This window comes from Oncorhynchus clarkii, chromosome 21, assembly GCF_045791955.1.
Source record: "Oncorhynchus clarkii lewisi isolate Uvic-CL-2024 chromosome 21, UVic_Ocla_1.0, whole genome shotgun sequence".
NCBI lineage: Eukaryota > Metazoa > Chordata > Actinopteri > Salmoniformes > Salmonidae > Oncorhynchus > Oncorhynchus clarkii.
Window position 1 is genome coordinate 40,805,365 of NC_092167.1, and position 14,882 is coordinate 40,820,246.

Sequence of the window (14,882 nt, forward strand, 5' to 3'; positions counted from 1 at the left end):
CCAACGCGTGTTTATATAGACTGGATACTTTGGTACAGGTTGACACACTCTACGAAGCAGGGGCTGAACAGTCAGGAGGCGGGTTATGGATCTTTGTAGTAAAACGTTAATTGGCTACACAAGATCATAACATGAATAATACATTTCATAAGACGCATGACCAATTGTAGTTTACGTTTTCTTCTTTAGCCAATTGAAACACAAAGCAGGCACTGCATTGATTGAAATGCTCACCATTGGTCAGAACAGAGCAGAGGCGTGGCTAGAATGTAAATATGGTTGTGGTACTATAAATATTCAATAAAATGCAGTGTGGTTGGTCAATTACATCATTAATATACATTAATACGCAAAGGTTAGCCAATGGCTATAGAGATACGATGGCGTTGGAAAAACCCGCCTTATTTCCGATTTTTGCCGAACTTCACCGATTCTTATTTTTCCTCTCTAAGCAATTTTTTTTTTTTTTTTTAATCTGTGTTGTCTCGTTCGTCTCGCTCTGGATCGGCTACAACTCTTGGAAAAGAAGCTCGTTCACGAGGCCTACCTCGACCTTTCGGAAATCAAATACATATTTAAAGTGTTTTTTCGCTTAGTATTATTATTTTTAAACCAGTTAAAACTAGTTATTTTTCTTTATTTTTTAAGAAGATGTCGAAGTTACTATTGCTTTACAACAACATTTTGTTTTTTTACGGGACTACGCGAGAATCCTCGGTCTCAAGTGGAAACCATGCCGGCGTGATCAGTGTTATTTGAAGTATTCCAACTGGGAAAATCCGACAAAAGCCTGCGGTGTTTAATACATTAACGGTGAAAGACTTTACCGTAATTATAACGGGAAAGCTTGAAATACTAGTGTTTAGAGTACATTTCGTTAATGTTATGTACATTTATATTCTGAAATAGGGACGCGATTGGAAGGCCACGTCTAAAACGAAGTGACCCAGCTTGGCTTTGGCGGTAAGTGTCTAGATGGCAAGCCAAAGTCTATGTAAAATCAGATTTCTACATAGTACTAGAATATTTGGTGCCGCAGAAAACAAGAGTTTGTTCCAATTAGGCACCACACCTGACCAACTAATTGGTCATTTCGGCAATTGCCCAAATTCAACACACTTTCCCTTTTCACTCCAGGACCAGGGTTGCCTACCCCTGGCTAAGTAGTTAGCACGATGTAGCTCATGTTCGTTGCCAACTAGCTAACCTCGGTACCCCTTTGTAGGCACTGTTAAAACCCGCGATTGAATAGGCTATGTAACTAACGATGGAAAATTAGCAACAAATGTTTTATACTATTTTAGCGCTGGTTTTGTTTAAATATCACCGAGTACAATAGAGACGCATTGGCTTGCTAGTTAGTGTTTCATTTTTAAATAGGAAAACATCTAGCTAATATACCTAGCTAGTTGCAAGCAAAATGGCATCCGGAGCGACCAGGTAACGTTAACTAGCCAACCCCAGTCACTAGCTACCCTGTTGGTCAGTTGTATAAATATGTTAGCTACGTCTGTAAATTCATAGAAAAAAGGTTGGCATGGAGTTTGTTAGTTTTGATATAGTTACGATAGTTGGCTACCGAATTGCTTAAGTTATTTGTATACGTGTTGTGTAATCTTGCTAGTTAGCAGAGTTGGCATGCTAACTTTAATCTATACAACATGGTCAAAACACTGCTGGTTGTCTGTCTCTCGGACGGAGTAGTTAACTAGCAGCTCATGACATTCTCTGGTCGTCTTTTTTTTTTTTTTTCAATATCGTTGCTATACATTTATTTTGTTTGATACTTGAATTTCAATGAATGTTTTTTTTTTTTTGGGACCATTTTGTTTCCCGTCTTAATTGCTAGCTACTACCAACTAACTTAACGTTGTACATTCAACGTTGAAACCTCGTCTCAACATGGCGGTGTTGTGGCTTGTGCTTCTTGTTGGCAAGAAAAATGGAGTCCTGTTAGCTACCAGAAAAACTGAAAGTTAGCGTTCAAGCAGACCAGTTGTTTGATATACTTTTAAATAGTAGATGTGTTGTATAACGTTGACAGCTTATATATTCAGGTACCATGGGTTCAGGGATTGTACTAACTAGGTAGCGAGCTATTTCTCCGTTTCACGAATTTCCTGTGTCACTAGGTACCAGAAGTGTTTTCACCATGGAAGGACGTGGTTGTTGCCACTGACTGACTCAGGAGTGGACCAGCCACTGTAGACATTGTTCACAAAACTCTTGCTACAGAACATTACCACAAGACCAAGAGGTCTTCAACTAAAAATGTACACCTAAAAGCTGATGTGACATATTGTAGAATGTTGTCCCCCTTTAACAACTTTTTTGTTTGTTCTTGCATGAGTGTGTAGCCAGGAGGACTTTTTAAAGACTAGAGCAAGTAGGTTTAACAGGGAAGTTGTTACAGATATATGATCACATTGATTGCACTGCATCGGTTGATTTTTAAACGACATGTCCATAAACCAATCAGTTTGCATTACCGATTTGCAAATACTTTTCTTAGTGGCTAGGCTGTATGCTGCTCCTTTTTAATGTATAGAATGGTAATTGCAAATGTACACCCCGATTGTTGAGCGATTTAAATGAAAGGATTGTAGTAACTATTTTGTTTAAAGTAATAAAGAAATCAAAGTTACTTATTGACTCTGTTTGTGTTTGGGAATTGAAGGGTGTTTGACTGTTGACAGCATGAACATGCCACTTTGCTCTCATTTATTTGGCAGACTGTATATGACAGTTGTCAAGTTCCCACCCTCAAGCTGTTGTAGTAGTCAGATCAGCTGTATCCTTATTATTTCCAAGTGCTTTGATAAAAAAAAAATGTACAGCCTGATTTCAAAATATATTTTAAATGTTTTTTTTTCTCTTACACACTACCCCATATTGATAACATGTTTTTAGAAATGTTTGGTATTTCATTCAAATTGAAATGCATCTCATTTACATAAGTATTCACACCCCTGCGTCCGCTGTGAGTCTTTCTGGGTAAGTCTAAGCTTTCCATACCTGGATTGTGCAACATTTTCCCATTTAAAAAAAATTAAAAGTTCTTCATGCCCTGCCAAATTGGTTGATGATCATTGCTAGAAAACCTTTTTCAGGTCTTGCCATAGTTTTGACAAATCTATTTGAAAATCTAACTCGGCCACTGGAACATAACCTGTCTTCTTGATAAGCAACTCCAGGGCATATTTGGCCTTGTGTTTTAGGTTATTGTCCTGCTGAAAGGTTGAGGATTTTGCCTGTGCTTAGCACCATTCCGTTTCTTTTTTTTAATCCTGAAAAAATCCCCAGCCCTTTCGATTACAAGCATACCCATACTATGATGTGGCCACCACTATGCTTGAAAATATGGGGAGAGGTACTCACTAATGTGTGGTATTGGATTTGACATATTTTGCTATATTACTTTAGTGCCTTGTTGCAAACAGGATGCATGTTTTATTCTGTACCGGCTTCCTTTTCACTCTGTCAATTAGGTTAGTATTGTGGAGCCCCTACAGTGTTGATCCATCCTCAGTTTTCTCCTATCACAGCCATTAAACTCTAGCTGTTTTAAAGGCACAATAGGTCTCATGGTGAAATCCCTGAGCGGTTTCCTTCCTCCGATTTAGGAAGGACGCCTGTATCTTTGTAGTGACTGGCTGTATTAATACACCATAAGTGTAATGAACAACTTCACCATGCTCAAAGGGATATTCAATGTCTGCTTTTTCTCTGGTCTTTGTGGAATGAGATATGAGGTAGTAGTCATGTTAAACACTGATTGTACACAGTGAGTCCATGCAACTTACTTTGTGACTTGTTAAGCACATCTTTACTCCTGAATGTTCCATAACGAAGGGGTTGAATACTTTTAATTCATGAGAAAAAATGTTGATAAAACAATTCCACTTTGACATTATGGGGTATTGTATGTAGGCCAGTGACATCTCTAATCAATTTTAAATTCAGGCTGTAACAACATGTGGGGAAAAAAGTAAAGGGTTGTGAATACTTTCTGAAGGCCTGTAAAAGGATACCACTGTGCTGTTATACAAACAAACCATTATCAGTCTTTTGGCTCCCCCTTATGGTCTATGATGCCAATGGCATGCTTGGTAATGAAATTGCGCAACAACAGTTCATATGCGGAAATGTCCCCTGCCTTGCTCTCAGCCTCCTACTGGTGCTGCCTACATTCAAAACAGGTAACCTGGTCCAATATACTGTATTATGCCAACAGCTTAGTATATGTATATAATGCTTATTCAAAACAGGTAACCTGGTCCAAAATACTCGGTTAATGTTGGTTCATTAGCACTACCCCTCTTGCATGGTCCTAAAGTTGTCAATGGATTCTAATGTCTTTGTCATATGATATAGGCCTATATCTTAGTTCACATTTTATGTTGAGCCACATAGGCCCAGATTGTGGACCTTATCACTCAGTAACTTTGAGTTGTAAATTGTGACTTATTTTCCTAGAGAGGGTGACTAATCTACCGTGTGAATACTGATCTGTGAGTATGTCATTTGTGGGTGTGTGTAACACTTCAAATTTGAGACTAGTGTCCTCAGTGGGATGGGTGACGTACATGAGTGTGCTTGTTTTTGCGTGTTATATTCATTGAAGGGCTTAAAATTACCCTTGTCCAGAAGGAGTTCTCGTTTTCAGTGTTTGCCTGGCAGTGTGCGAGCCAGCGACAGCTGGGTGAGTAAGCGAGGGAGTCCTCTGTAGCACAGTGAGGAAGGGAGGGGCGTTCAGAGATAGGGAGGGACCCAGGAACAGCAGGGGAGGAGATAGAAGTGACTCCATTTTGACTCTGAGATTCTGGACCCCTGTTTAAACGTCTCCGACGGAAGGTAGGCTAAGAGCCGGAGGAAAAAGTGGGTATGGAGTGTTAGATTATGTAGCTTTTTATTCCTGCCTTTACCACCAATGTCCCAGGTACACATGCACCTGCAGTGCAGGCCTACTACTAACTATTGGGCTTGGTTTACTATGTGTGTGTATACTTGTCTTTGTCTGCCACACTTTAAAGGTACGCATAAAGCGTCTTAACTAAACACATGAGATGACATACTATGTAATACCATAGGTAAATGTGGTTCTATCATACTCATTGTTTATTCGCACTTGATTTAGAAATGGTCAGCCCTGTTACATGTGCCTGATGATTTCTCAGCCAGGTTTGCCATCAGTAGGCCACCTGACCGGGTCACAACATGGGACTGCGGTTTCTTAATCAATTGTGAATTCCTTCCATTCAGGACACGTTGCTGTGCAAATCACTTCTGAAGGCGCCTTGTGGAAATCCAGTATCCGCAATTATTGAATTACACCCCGTGTCTAATCACATGATCAAAAGAGACATTTATGTTTGGATTCAGCCCATTCTGATAATATTAGTATCTAACAGACTAATTGGTCAAGCATAAATGTTTAGCTTCCAACTCCATAAAAACAAATTACGTTTCAGTTTATATACACTGGCCCGCTGTTTCGTAATAAAATGGATCATGACATTTAGTAAGAGGCACGCTCTTGCTTGTTTAACAAATCTAAACGGAACAAGCGAGCTGTTCTCTTGAAAGGCATCCCAGACCTTCACAGGGAGCCCAGGGAATGTCCTGTCTCCTTTACTGTTTGTGTTGATGATGTCACCAAGTGGCTCTCTGTTAGACATCCCTAATCATCCACCCATCAGATCCAACCTTAATGTCTCACGTAGGCATTTTATATTGTCATTCTTGCGTCGTCTGGCAAACATGCTAGTAATTTAAGATGCTTTGATATTTAAAGATCCAAGTCTGAGGGAACACTTTGTCTTCTTGCAGGAGGCACAGAGCGCTTTTGGAGGAGATTCACACACGTGATGTTCCATTGTGTGAAGGCTTTTAGAGCCTCTTTCTTTTCCGGAACTATCTGAGGTGCTAAATTAATTGCACTTGATCCCACCTCCCGTCACAATCGGTTTAGTGTTAATCTGGGCTCCGTGCGGTGCGACAAAGTCTGGCACAAGCAGCACGGTTGAGTCCTCCTATCCTCCCCCAGAGGACTGCCCCTGACTCCGGCCATCTCCCCTTCCCTCTCTTGGTCTGTCTATCCTTCACGCCCTGCCCTTTCCCTAATTCTATTTACCTCTCCCCCTTTTTGCTGCCTCGGCTCACACCCGCACCGCCTCCCCTGTCCTTTATTCTCTCTTCTTCTCCCTCTCTCTTATGTTCTTCCTCCCTCTGTCACTCTCTCCCATATTCTCTCTCCATCTCTTCTCTGCCTCCCCCTCCCTCTCTCATACTGAGCTGTAGAGACTACCAGATGCTGGCTGCACGGACTCTCCCCTTGCCCAACCACTTTTCTCTCTCTCTGTTTTTTTGCTCTGCCTCTTATGTTTTCTCTGGCTTGGTGCCACCGCCTCTGACCATCTGCCTCTTTCTTTCTCGCTCTCTTTCTCCTGATGTCAACGGTATTATCATAGTGTTTGTCCTTTTTTTTATCACTGGGGAATGATTTGATTTAGTCACTCCCCGCTCTCCCTCACACTCCCTTTCTCTTTCTTTTGCTGTTCTTCACATCCATTCTCTTTTCTCGGTGTCAAATTGAGGTGTGCCTGCTATTTAAAGAGGCATTGCGGAAGAGCTGGGGTGTTGACAGCGCTCTGAAAAAGTATGCCGTTTTAGGAACAGGAAGTATCATAAACCCGGATTGCAGCACTAAAGGCCCGCCCGCCACACAGTCAACGCACAGCTACTTCCTACTCGCCGCTGAAAACCAGCAAAACAACCCTCTCCTGATTATATGAGAATTATGCCCCACTTCTCCCTCACCAATACCCAGGCCCCACTGCCCCCACCCTCCCAGCTCTCCTGAATCGAGCACATATAACAGGCTCTTCACTCCTCCAAGTTCTCTACACTCTCTCTCTTGTGTACACTCTCCTTCTCCCTCTCTTTGCCAGTACAGCATGCCTGAGTAGCTGCCTGGAGATGAAGAAGCTAATTAATTTGATTTAGCCGTTCTTTCCCTGGCAGTGGAAAATTCACCCCCCTTCTCCCTCCTCCTCCTCCTCAACACCACCACCACCACAAACCATATCAGTCACCCCTCCCAGATGATTTTCCACCAATCTTTTCCAGCCTCTTTTAGAGGTGTTCCCTTTCCTTTCCCCTTCTCCTCCTCTCCTTTCCTTTCCTTTCACTCCTCTCCTTTCCTTCCCCCTTCTCATCCTTTCCCATTCTCTTCCTCTCCGTTCCTTTCCCCTTCTCTTCCTCTCATTTCCTTTCCGCTTGTCCTCCTCTCCTTTCCTGTTCCCTTCTCCTCCTCTCCTTTCCTTTCCCCTCGAAGCAACCATGTGTTTTAGGTTTGCTCTTGGTTGTATATTAAATCAAATCAATATCCACTAGTCACCTCCATATTAAACTAAATCAATGTCCACTAGTCACCTCCGTACTAAACTGAATAAACTATCCACTAGGTTCCCCCATATTAAAATAATATGAATCACTATCAACTAGTCACCTCCATATTAAACTAAACTAAATCACTGTCCACTAGTCACCTCTGTATTAAACTAAATCCCTATCCACTAGTCACCTCTGTATTAAACTAAATCCCTATCCACTAGTCACCTCTGTATTAAACTAAATCCCTATCCACTATTCACCTCTGTATTAAACTAAATCACTGTCCACTATTCACCTATGTATTAAACTAAATCACTGCCCACTATTCACCTCTGTATTAAACTAAATCCCTGTCCACTATTCACCTATGTATTAAACTAAATCCCTGTCCACTATTCACCTATGTATTAAACTAAATCACTGTCCACTATTCACCTCTGTATTAAACTAAATCCCTGTCCACTATTCACCTCTGTATTAAACTAAATCCCTGTCCACTATTCACCTCTGTATTAAACTAAATCACTGTCCACTATTCACCTATGTATTAAACTAAATCACTGTCCACTATTCACCTATGTATTAAACTAAATCCCTGTCCACTATTCACCTATGTATTAAACTAAATCCCTGTCCACTATTCACCTCTGTATTAAACTAAATCCCTGTCCACTATTCACCTCTGTATTAAACTAAATCACTATCCACTAGTCACCGCCGCCCAGTTCGAATTTCCCGTCTTCACCAGGCGCACGTTGTGTGACTCAACACTAGCTGTGGTTGCGCAGACAGAAGGCATGCCACCCTAATCCGCTGTGACATGCTGCATGTTCGATCACGTTGCTGGTTTGGGGCATCTGCCAAATTGATGCAGGTAATCATTTGGCAGACATGATGTGCGCTGTAAATCATGTGCATTTATGCAAGAGTATGCAAGAGTATTTGTGTGTTCATTGAAGAGTTCCAATATGTGTGTGTGCTTTTGCAAATTTGCTTGCATGCAATTCTGCATGTTTGTGGGTGTGCAAGTGCTGCCCATGTAAGTATGCATGTGTAATTGATTTTCTAATAAAAAAAATGTGTCTTCTGGACAGAGTGAATGCTCGCCAACCTGACCCCTTCGTGGGGCGACTCACTTCCTGTTCCCATTTAAGATGACCCCTGACCTTTTAACCCGAGGTAAACTTCTCTGGACTTCCCACTTCAGCAGATTTGTCTCTTTTAGGGGTAGTTTTGGTTCTAGTTTTTCTCTAGGTTTCCGCCATGAATTCAAAGCTGCTAGTCAAATACATCGAAATGCAGTAGTTGCCGTCTCGGTATCAGTATCAGCCACAGTACTGGCGGTTTCAAGCAGGACTCATGAAAGATACTGTAGAGACCGGATTCTATTGAATACAAAGTCAAGTGCTGTTGGATGTATGATGTCCGCTCACTGTTGAAATCAATTGCACTGTTGAAATTATTGAATGCTTTTCAGGTCCCTATTTTTCAGTCGTTCTGTCAAACCTGACAATAACCATGATACATTTCGAGAACATATATTTATGTTGTGTTTATAGATTGTAAACTATTAAAATAAATAAATATAGTCGCGCACGCCATTTAGATTGCCCAGCAAAACAGCCAATAGGTATTTTTTCTTGTACTGTTTTCAACACACTTACTTCAAGACTGCCTTTGGGCACGACTTTTTAAAACGATATGAATGGTGAATGGTTTTACAATGAAGCTCATTCTAAACTCTTCGACCGAAAGTATCACTCCATAATGGCTCGGGTTTTCCAGCAAGATGGCTGCCTCGGCGCTTCCATCTCTGTGTATTCAGATGTGTGTGTCGCTTTGTAGCACAGCATGAAAAGCCATGATCATGTTTGGGCAAACGGGCATGAATAGGGACGACGGGACTCCCTCTGAATACAGAGTTTGTGGCCGGCCGCCACTGCAACAAGACAGGGAAAAAACACTCGTGGGACTGGTCAGCCACACTCCAGTAACGTGAGCATGTGTGCACACCCCTCACTATAATTACCGCCAACAGCCGCAATTACCCAACCCCCAAATCACACACACTCACCACTTTATGTGAAAAACGCACACACTTTCCCTGTCACAAGCACACTCATACTCTGTAACCCACCGACTCTCTCTCTCCATTGGTGAAAGAGTGTATTGGAGGGGAGAGAAAAGCAACAAAGTTCTTTGAAGAGCTGGAGAGGTTACAGCAGCATCACCCAATCCCAGCACCGTTCCCATGGAGACAAGTGTGCTGGTATACAGTCAGGTCCATAATTATTGGCACCCTTGATAAACATGAGCAAAAAATACCATATATAATACATAATACAAATACTGACCTGTATACAATACAATTGAGAAGTTAAATTATTTTATACTAATACAATTGCTCAGAGAAAGAGATTTTGTTTAAGTAATATAAAAAAAAATCTCAAACATAGGGCTCAAGTTATTGGCACCCGTTTTCAATACTCCTGCACACTCCCCTTGTGAAGAGAACGTCACTGAGCCTTTTCCTCAAATGTGTTGTGAGATTGGAGAACACGTTGGGAGGGATGGACCATTCCTCCATACAGAATCATTCCAGATCCCTGATATCCATCGTCTGCTTTCTTCAAGTCTGGAGACTGAGATGACCATTGCAAAATGTTGATTTTTGTGGTCAATTAAACAATTTCTTTGTGGATTTTGATTAGAGCTTGGATAACATTTTTGGGGAAGACAACTGATTAAATTGTTTATTAATCAAAGTGTTTTGTGTTTACATTTTTATACCTATCAAAATACACATTTAGTAACGACAGGTTAAACTACATGCAGAGTAAAACGTTTGTATGACTTAATACAATTATTTTATCGTTAAGAGTGGGAAAACGTTGCTTCTGCATCGATAAGCACACCAAAGTAATAAAATAAAGACTGCACTTCTTAAAGTTAATTTCACACCATAGCCTCCTGAATTTGGAAGATAACTTTTCTTTCATTTTGATTTGGGCACAAATGAAAATGTGGCACTGAATTGTCCACGCGCAGTTACAAGCCTGCTAGAGTTAGCGGCAGGCGGACGAACAATATCCACCATCGGATGAAGCCTGAGCTGGAATGTGAAGCAAACTGAAGCTGTCTAGCTTTAGAAAACCCTGAATAGATGTAGCTTGCTTCGTAGTATACCTCTCAGACTGTGCTATGGTCAGATGACGTGAAAGTAGAGCTCTTTAGCCACGCACACCAGTGGTGTCGGAAAAAAACAGAAGCATATGCAGAAAAATACCTCATACCAACGGTAAAACATGGTGGTGCACCTTTGATGTTTTGGGGCTATTTTGCTTCCACTAGTCCTGGGACCCTTGTTGAAGACATGCTCCTGAACTTTGGCGACTACTAAGTATTTTTTAAACCTCCAGCTTTAGGCTGGATGTATCAATGTGTCGTTCATACATGCAAAATCTATGAGCAGAATTACTGTTTTACCTCAATTAGCAACAAAATCCTTAGTTTAAAAGCGACTGTTTTCCTGGAAGATGTGTTGCGCCATTTCTCCTAAATTTCCCCCACATGGGCCAGCCCCCTATCTATTCGAGTCCTAGCCAATGAGCTTCGGCCTCTTTTTAATTTGTAATTGATTTAACCTTTATTTTACTTGCCATTTGAGTGACACACAGCAGTGCAAGAGAGAGAGCATTGATGTACACATACACTACATTACCAAAAGTATGTGGACACCTGCAAGTCGTACATCTCATTCCAAAATCATGGGCATTAATATAGTTGGCCCCCCCTTTGCTGCTATAACAGCCTCCACTCCTCTGGGAAGGTTTTCCACGAGATGTTGTAACAATGCTGCGAGAACTTGCTTCCATTCAGCCACAAGAGCATTAGTGAGGTCGGGCCCTGATGTTGGGCGATTAGACCTGGCTCGCAGTCGGCGTTCCAATTCATCCCAAAGGTGTTCGATGGGGTTGAGGTCAGGTCTCTGTGCATGCCAGTCAAGTTCTTCCAAGCCGATCTCGACAAACCATTTCTGTATTGACCTCGTTTTGTGCACAGGGGCATTGTCATGCTGAAACAGGAAATGGCCTTCCCCAAACTGTTGTCTAGAATGTCTTTGTAATGCTGAAGCATTAAGATTAATCGTCACTGGAGCTAAGGGGCCTAGCACGAACCATGAAAAACAGCCTCAGACCATTATTCCTCCTCCTAACTTTACAGTTGGCACTATGCATTCACTATGCATTCGGACAGGAAGCGTTCTCCTGGCTTCTGCCAAACCCAGATTCATCCGTCGGACTGCTCGATGTTGAAGCGTGATTCATCACTCCAGAGAACGTGTTTCCACTGCTCCAGAGTCCAGTGACGGCAAGCTTTACACTGCTCCAGCCGACTTGGCATTTTGCTTGGTGATCTTAGGCTTGTGTGCTGCTGCTCGGCCATGGAAACCCATTTCATTAAGCTCCTGACAAACAGTTCTTGTACTAATGTTGCTTCCAGAGGTAGTTTGGAGCTCGGAAGTGAGTGTTGCAACCCGAGAACAGAAGATTTTTACGCTCTATGCGTTTCAGCACTTGGGAATTCCATTCTGTGAGCTTTTGTGGCCTACCACTTCACAGTTAAGTCAGTGATGCTTCTTGACGTGTCCACTTTACAGTAACAGCACTTAAAATTAACCGGGGCAGCTCAAGCAGGGCAGAAATTTGAGAAGCTGACTTGTTGGAAAGTTGGCATGCCGTCCTATGACAATGCCACATTGAAAGTCACTGAGCTTTTCAGTAAGGTCATTCTACTTCCAATGTTTGTCTATGGAGATTGCATGGGCGTGTGCTTGATTTTTATGCACCTGTCAGCAACGGGTGTGGCTGAAATATCCAAATCCACTCATTTGAAGGCGTTCCCACTTACCTTTGTACATATAGTGTATGTGCATTAGGGAATCACAAGGGTATTTGGGATCTCGGGACTGTCCCGGGAACACTTCACATTTCCTGAAAAAATAAAATGACAAGACCCGGGAAATTACATTTCCCCCCCCAAATCAAATTGTATTGGTCACTTACACATGGGTAGCAGATGTTATTGTGAGCGTAGCAAAATGCTTGTGCTTCTAGTTCCGACAGTGCAGCATTATCTAACAAGTAATATCTAACAATTCCACAACAACTACCTAATACACACAAATCTAAGTAAAGGAATGGAATAAGAATATATAAATATATGGATGAGCAGTGACAGAGCGGCATAGACAAGATGCAATAGATAGTGTAGAATACAGTATATACATATTAGATGAGTAAACCAGTGTCACCACTAATGCAATTCCACAAAATACACAACATTCACAGTATCAGATTAGCAAAACGTAAAACAGCACATTATCCAAACATGTTGTCCGTGGAAACCTTTAGTCTAACGTGTACTGCACACAAAGTTGCCATAAAAAAAATAAACATGGACACTGCCGGATTGCACACGCGACCCGGATGCAGTTAATAAACCCTCCAGTAACCCCCGACACACCTATATAATGTATACAGCCTTTAAAATAACGCTTGCCTCTTTGAACTGTCACTGTGACTCTTCAGACAGTGACAAATTTGATAGGCCTTGGCACAATTCACTACATAGGCGTGTCTCTGTCACAGACATGAAGTCTGTTAATAATTCAGAAAGGCATGAATAATGGTGATTGAGAAAGTTACAGACGCACAAATATCATACCCCCCCCCAAAAAAGAAATTAACCTCCCCGTTATTGTAATGGTGAGAGGTTAGCGTGTCTTGGGGGCATGATATTTGAGTGTCTAACTTTCTCACTCCTCATTATTCACGGTTCATTCAGGACTATCCGTAATCATGGTAGCATCCACATCAATGTCGAAGTTTTTAGAAACATTATTTACAGTAAGTGACTCTAAAATTACACAATACACAATTTACCATTCATTTCTTTTGGGCACAAAATCATCTGAACAACTAAACCAAAACAAACAGCAAATGCATCCAACAAGTTTGTAGCGTCACAAGCGTGATGTAATCAATGTGTACTAGGAATATGGGACCAAATACTAAACGTTTGACAACTTTAATACACAAGTGAATTTGTCCCCCCCCTAAAATGGGGGGACTATGTACACAAACTGCTGTAATTTCCAAACAGTTCACCCAATGTCGATTTAAAATGTCCTCAAAGTAAAGCTGACAGTCTGCACTTTAACCTCGTAGTCATTGTATCATTTTAAATTCCAAGTGCTGGAGTACAGAGCCAAAACAATAACAAAAATGGTCACAGTCACAATACTTTTGGAGATCACTGTATGTGACCTAATGCGCAATTTTCGGAGGCTATTTTTGGCTCGTGAGCTTTACCTTCAGAACTACTGGCTAAAAAGTATACAAAAGAACCAGAGAATCTCTTTAAGGTCAATGGCATCATGAAGTTTACCAAGTACCAGGATATTTTAGCCAAAAACCTGGTTGCCTCTGCCAGGAGGCTGAAACTTGGCCACAAGTGAATCTTCCAGCAAGACAATAACCCATAATCCACAAAGAAATGGTTAATTTACCACCATCAGCCTCCAGACTTGAACCCCATTGAAAAACTGTGGTTTTAATTTTAGAAAAAGGCTGTGTCATTATCCTTGCAAGGGTAAGGTCCTGGAGTACTGAAAGCAGGGTTGCCAATAATTTAACAAAAATGACTTGTTAAAGAAAATCTTATTCTCTGAGCAATTATATTAGTATAAAATAATCATACTTTCCCAAAAATTGGAGCATGCAATATAGCTAGCTCTCTCTCTCCCTCACTACCCCTCTTTCTCACCCCCCCCCCCAACATAAGATTCACACCGTTTTTGAATGGTTCCCAAACCAAGGGTGTATTCACTAATGCACACCGTAGCAAAACTTATTTCAACGGAAATTAGTTTGTTGTTGGACAAGTTGAGGTAGTTCCTCCCCGCTTTGTTTTCTTCAATTTGTTTCAAAGACATTCTGACAACGGCAAGGGAAGATGTTATCATTTTGACATAAAGTAACACAGCAAGGCCACGCAGATGTCTTTTGACTGTCAGTCAAACAATCGATCATACAGCAGAGCAGGGTGGAGTTGGATTTAGAGTCACTCAATCATGCAGTGAACCCCAAACACACACCTGACTTCTTCTCCATCGCTCGCTCCCCATAAACTTCAACCCTTTAAACAGAGGCAATAAAAACAAAGACAGTGTGTCCCTGCCGTTCTCTCTCCCTCCCCCCCCCCCTCTCTCTCCCTCTCTCTCTCTCCCCCACCCCCTCACTCTCTCGAACTCTCTTTGATCTCTGCTTCCCTCTTTCCGGCAACTTCACTTCCATCGGCCATCCAACTATTGTCTGTAGTCTCTCTCTTTCTCCCCCCTCCCCCTTTCTTTCTTTCTCTCTCTCTCTCCTAGTGCCCAGGATTTTTTTGTTGTTGGCATTGCTCCTGTTTGTTTTCAGCCATTT

The 14,882-nt window shown here is 41.6% G+C and overlaps 1 long non-coding RNA gene across 1 annotated transcript; it reads left to right on the forward strand.

The window, feature by feature from the left end:
• The first annotated feature begins 319 nt into the window (after positions 1-319).
• On the forward strand, positions 320-2,644 carry LOC139379028 (uncharacterized). Its single transcript, XR_011628356.1, has 3 exons — positions 320-813; positions 910-963; positions 2,133-2,644. It is a non-coding gene; the product is annotated as an uncharacterized lncRNA (long non-coding RNA).
• Positions 2,645-14,882: the final 12,238 nt, after the last annotated feature.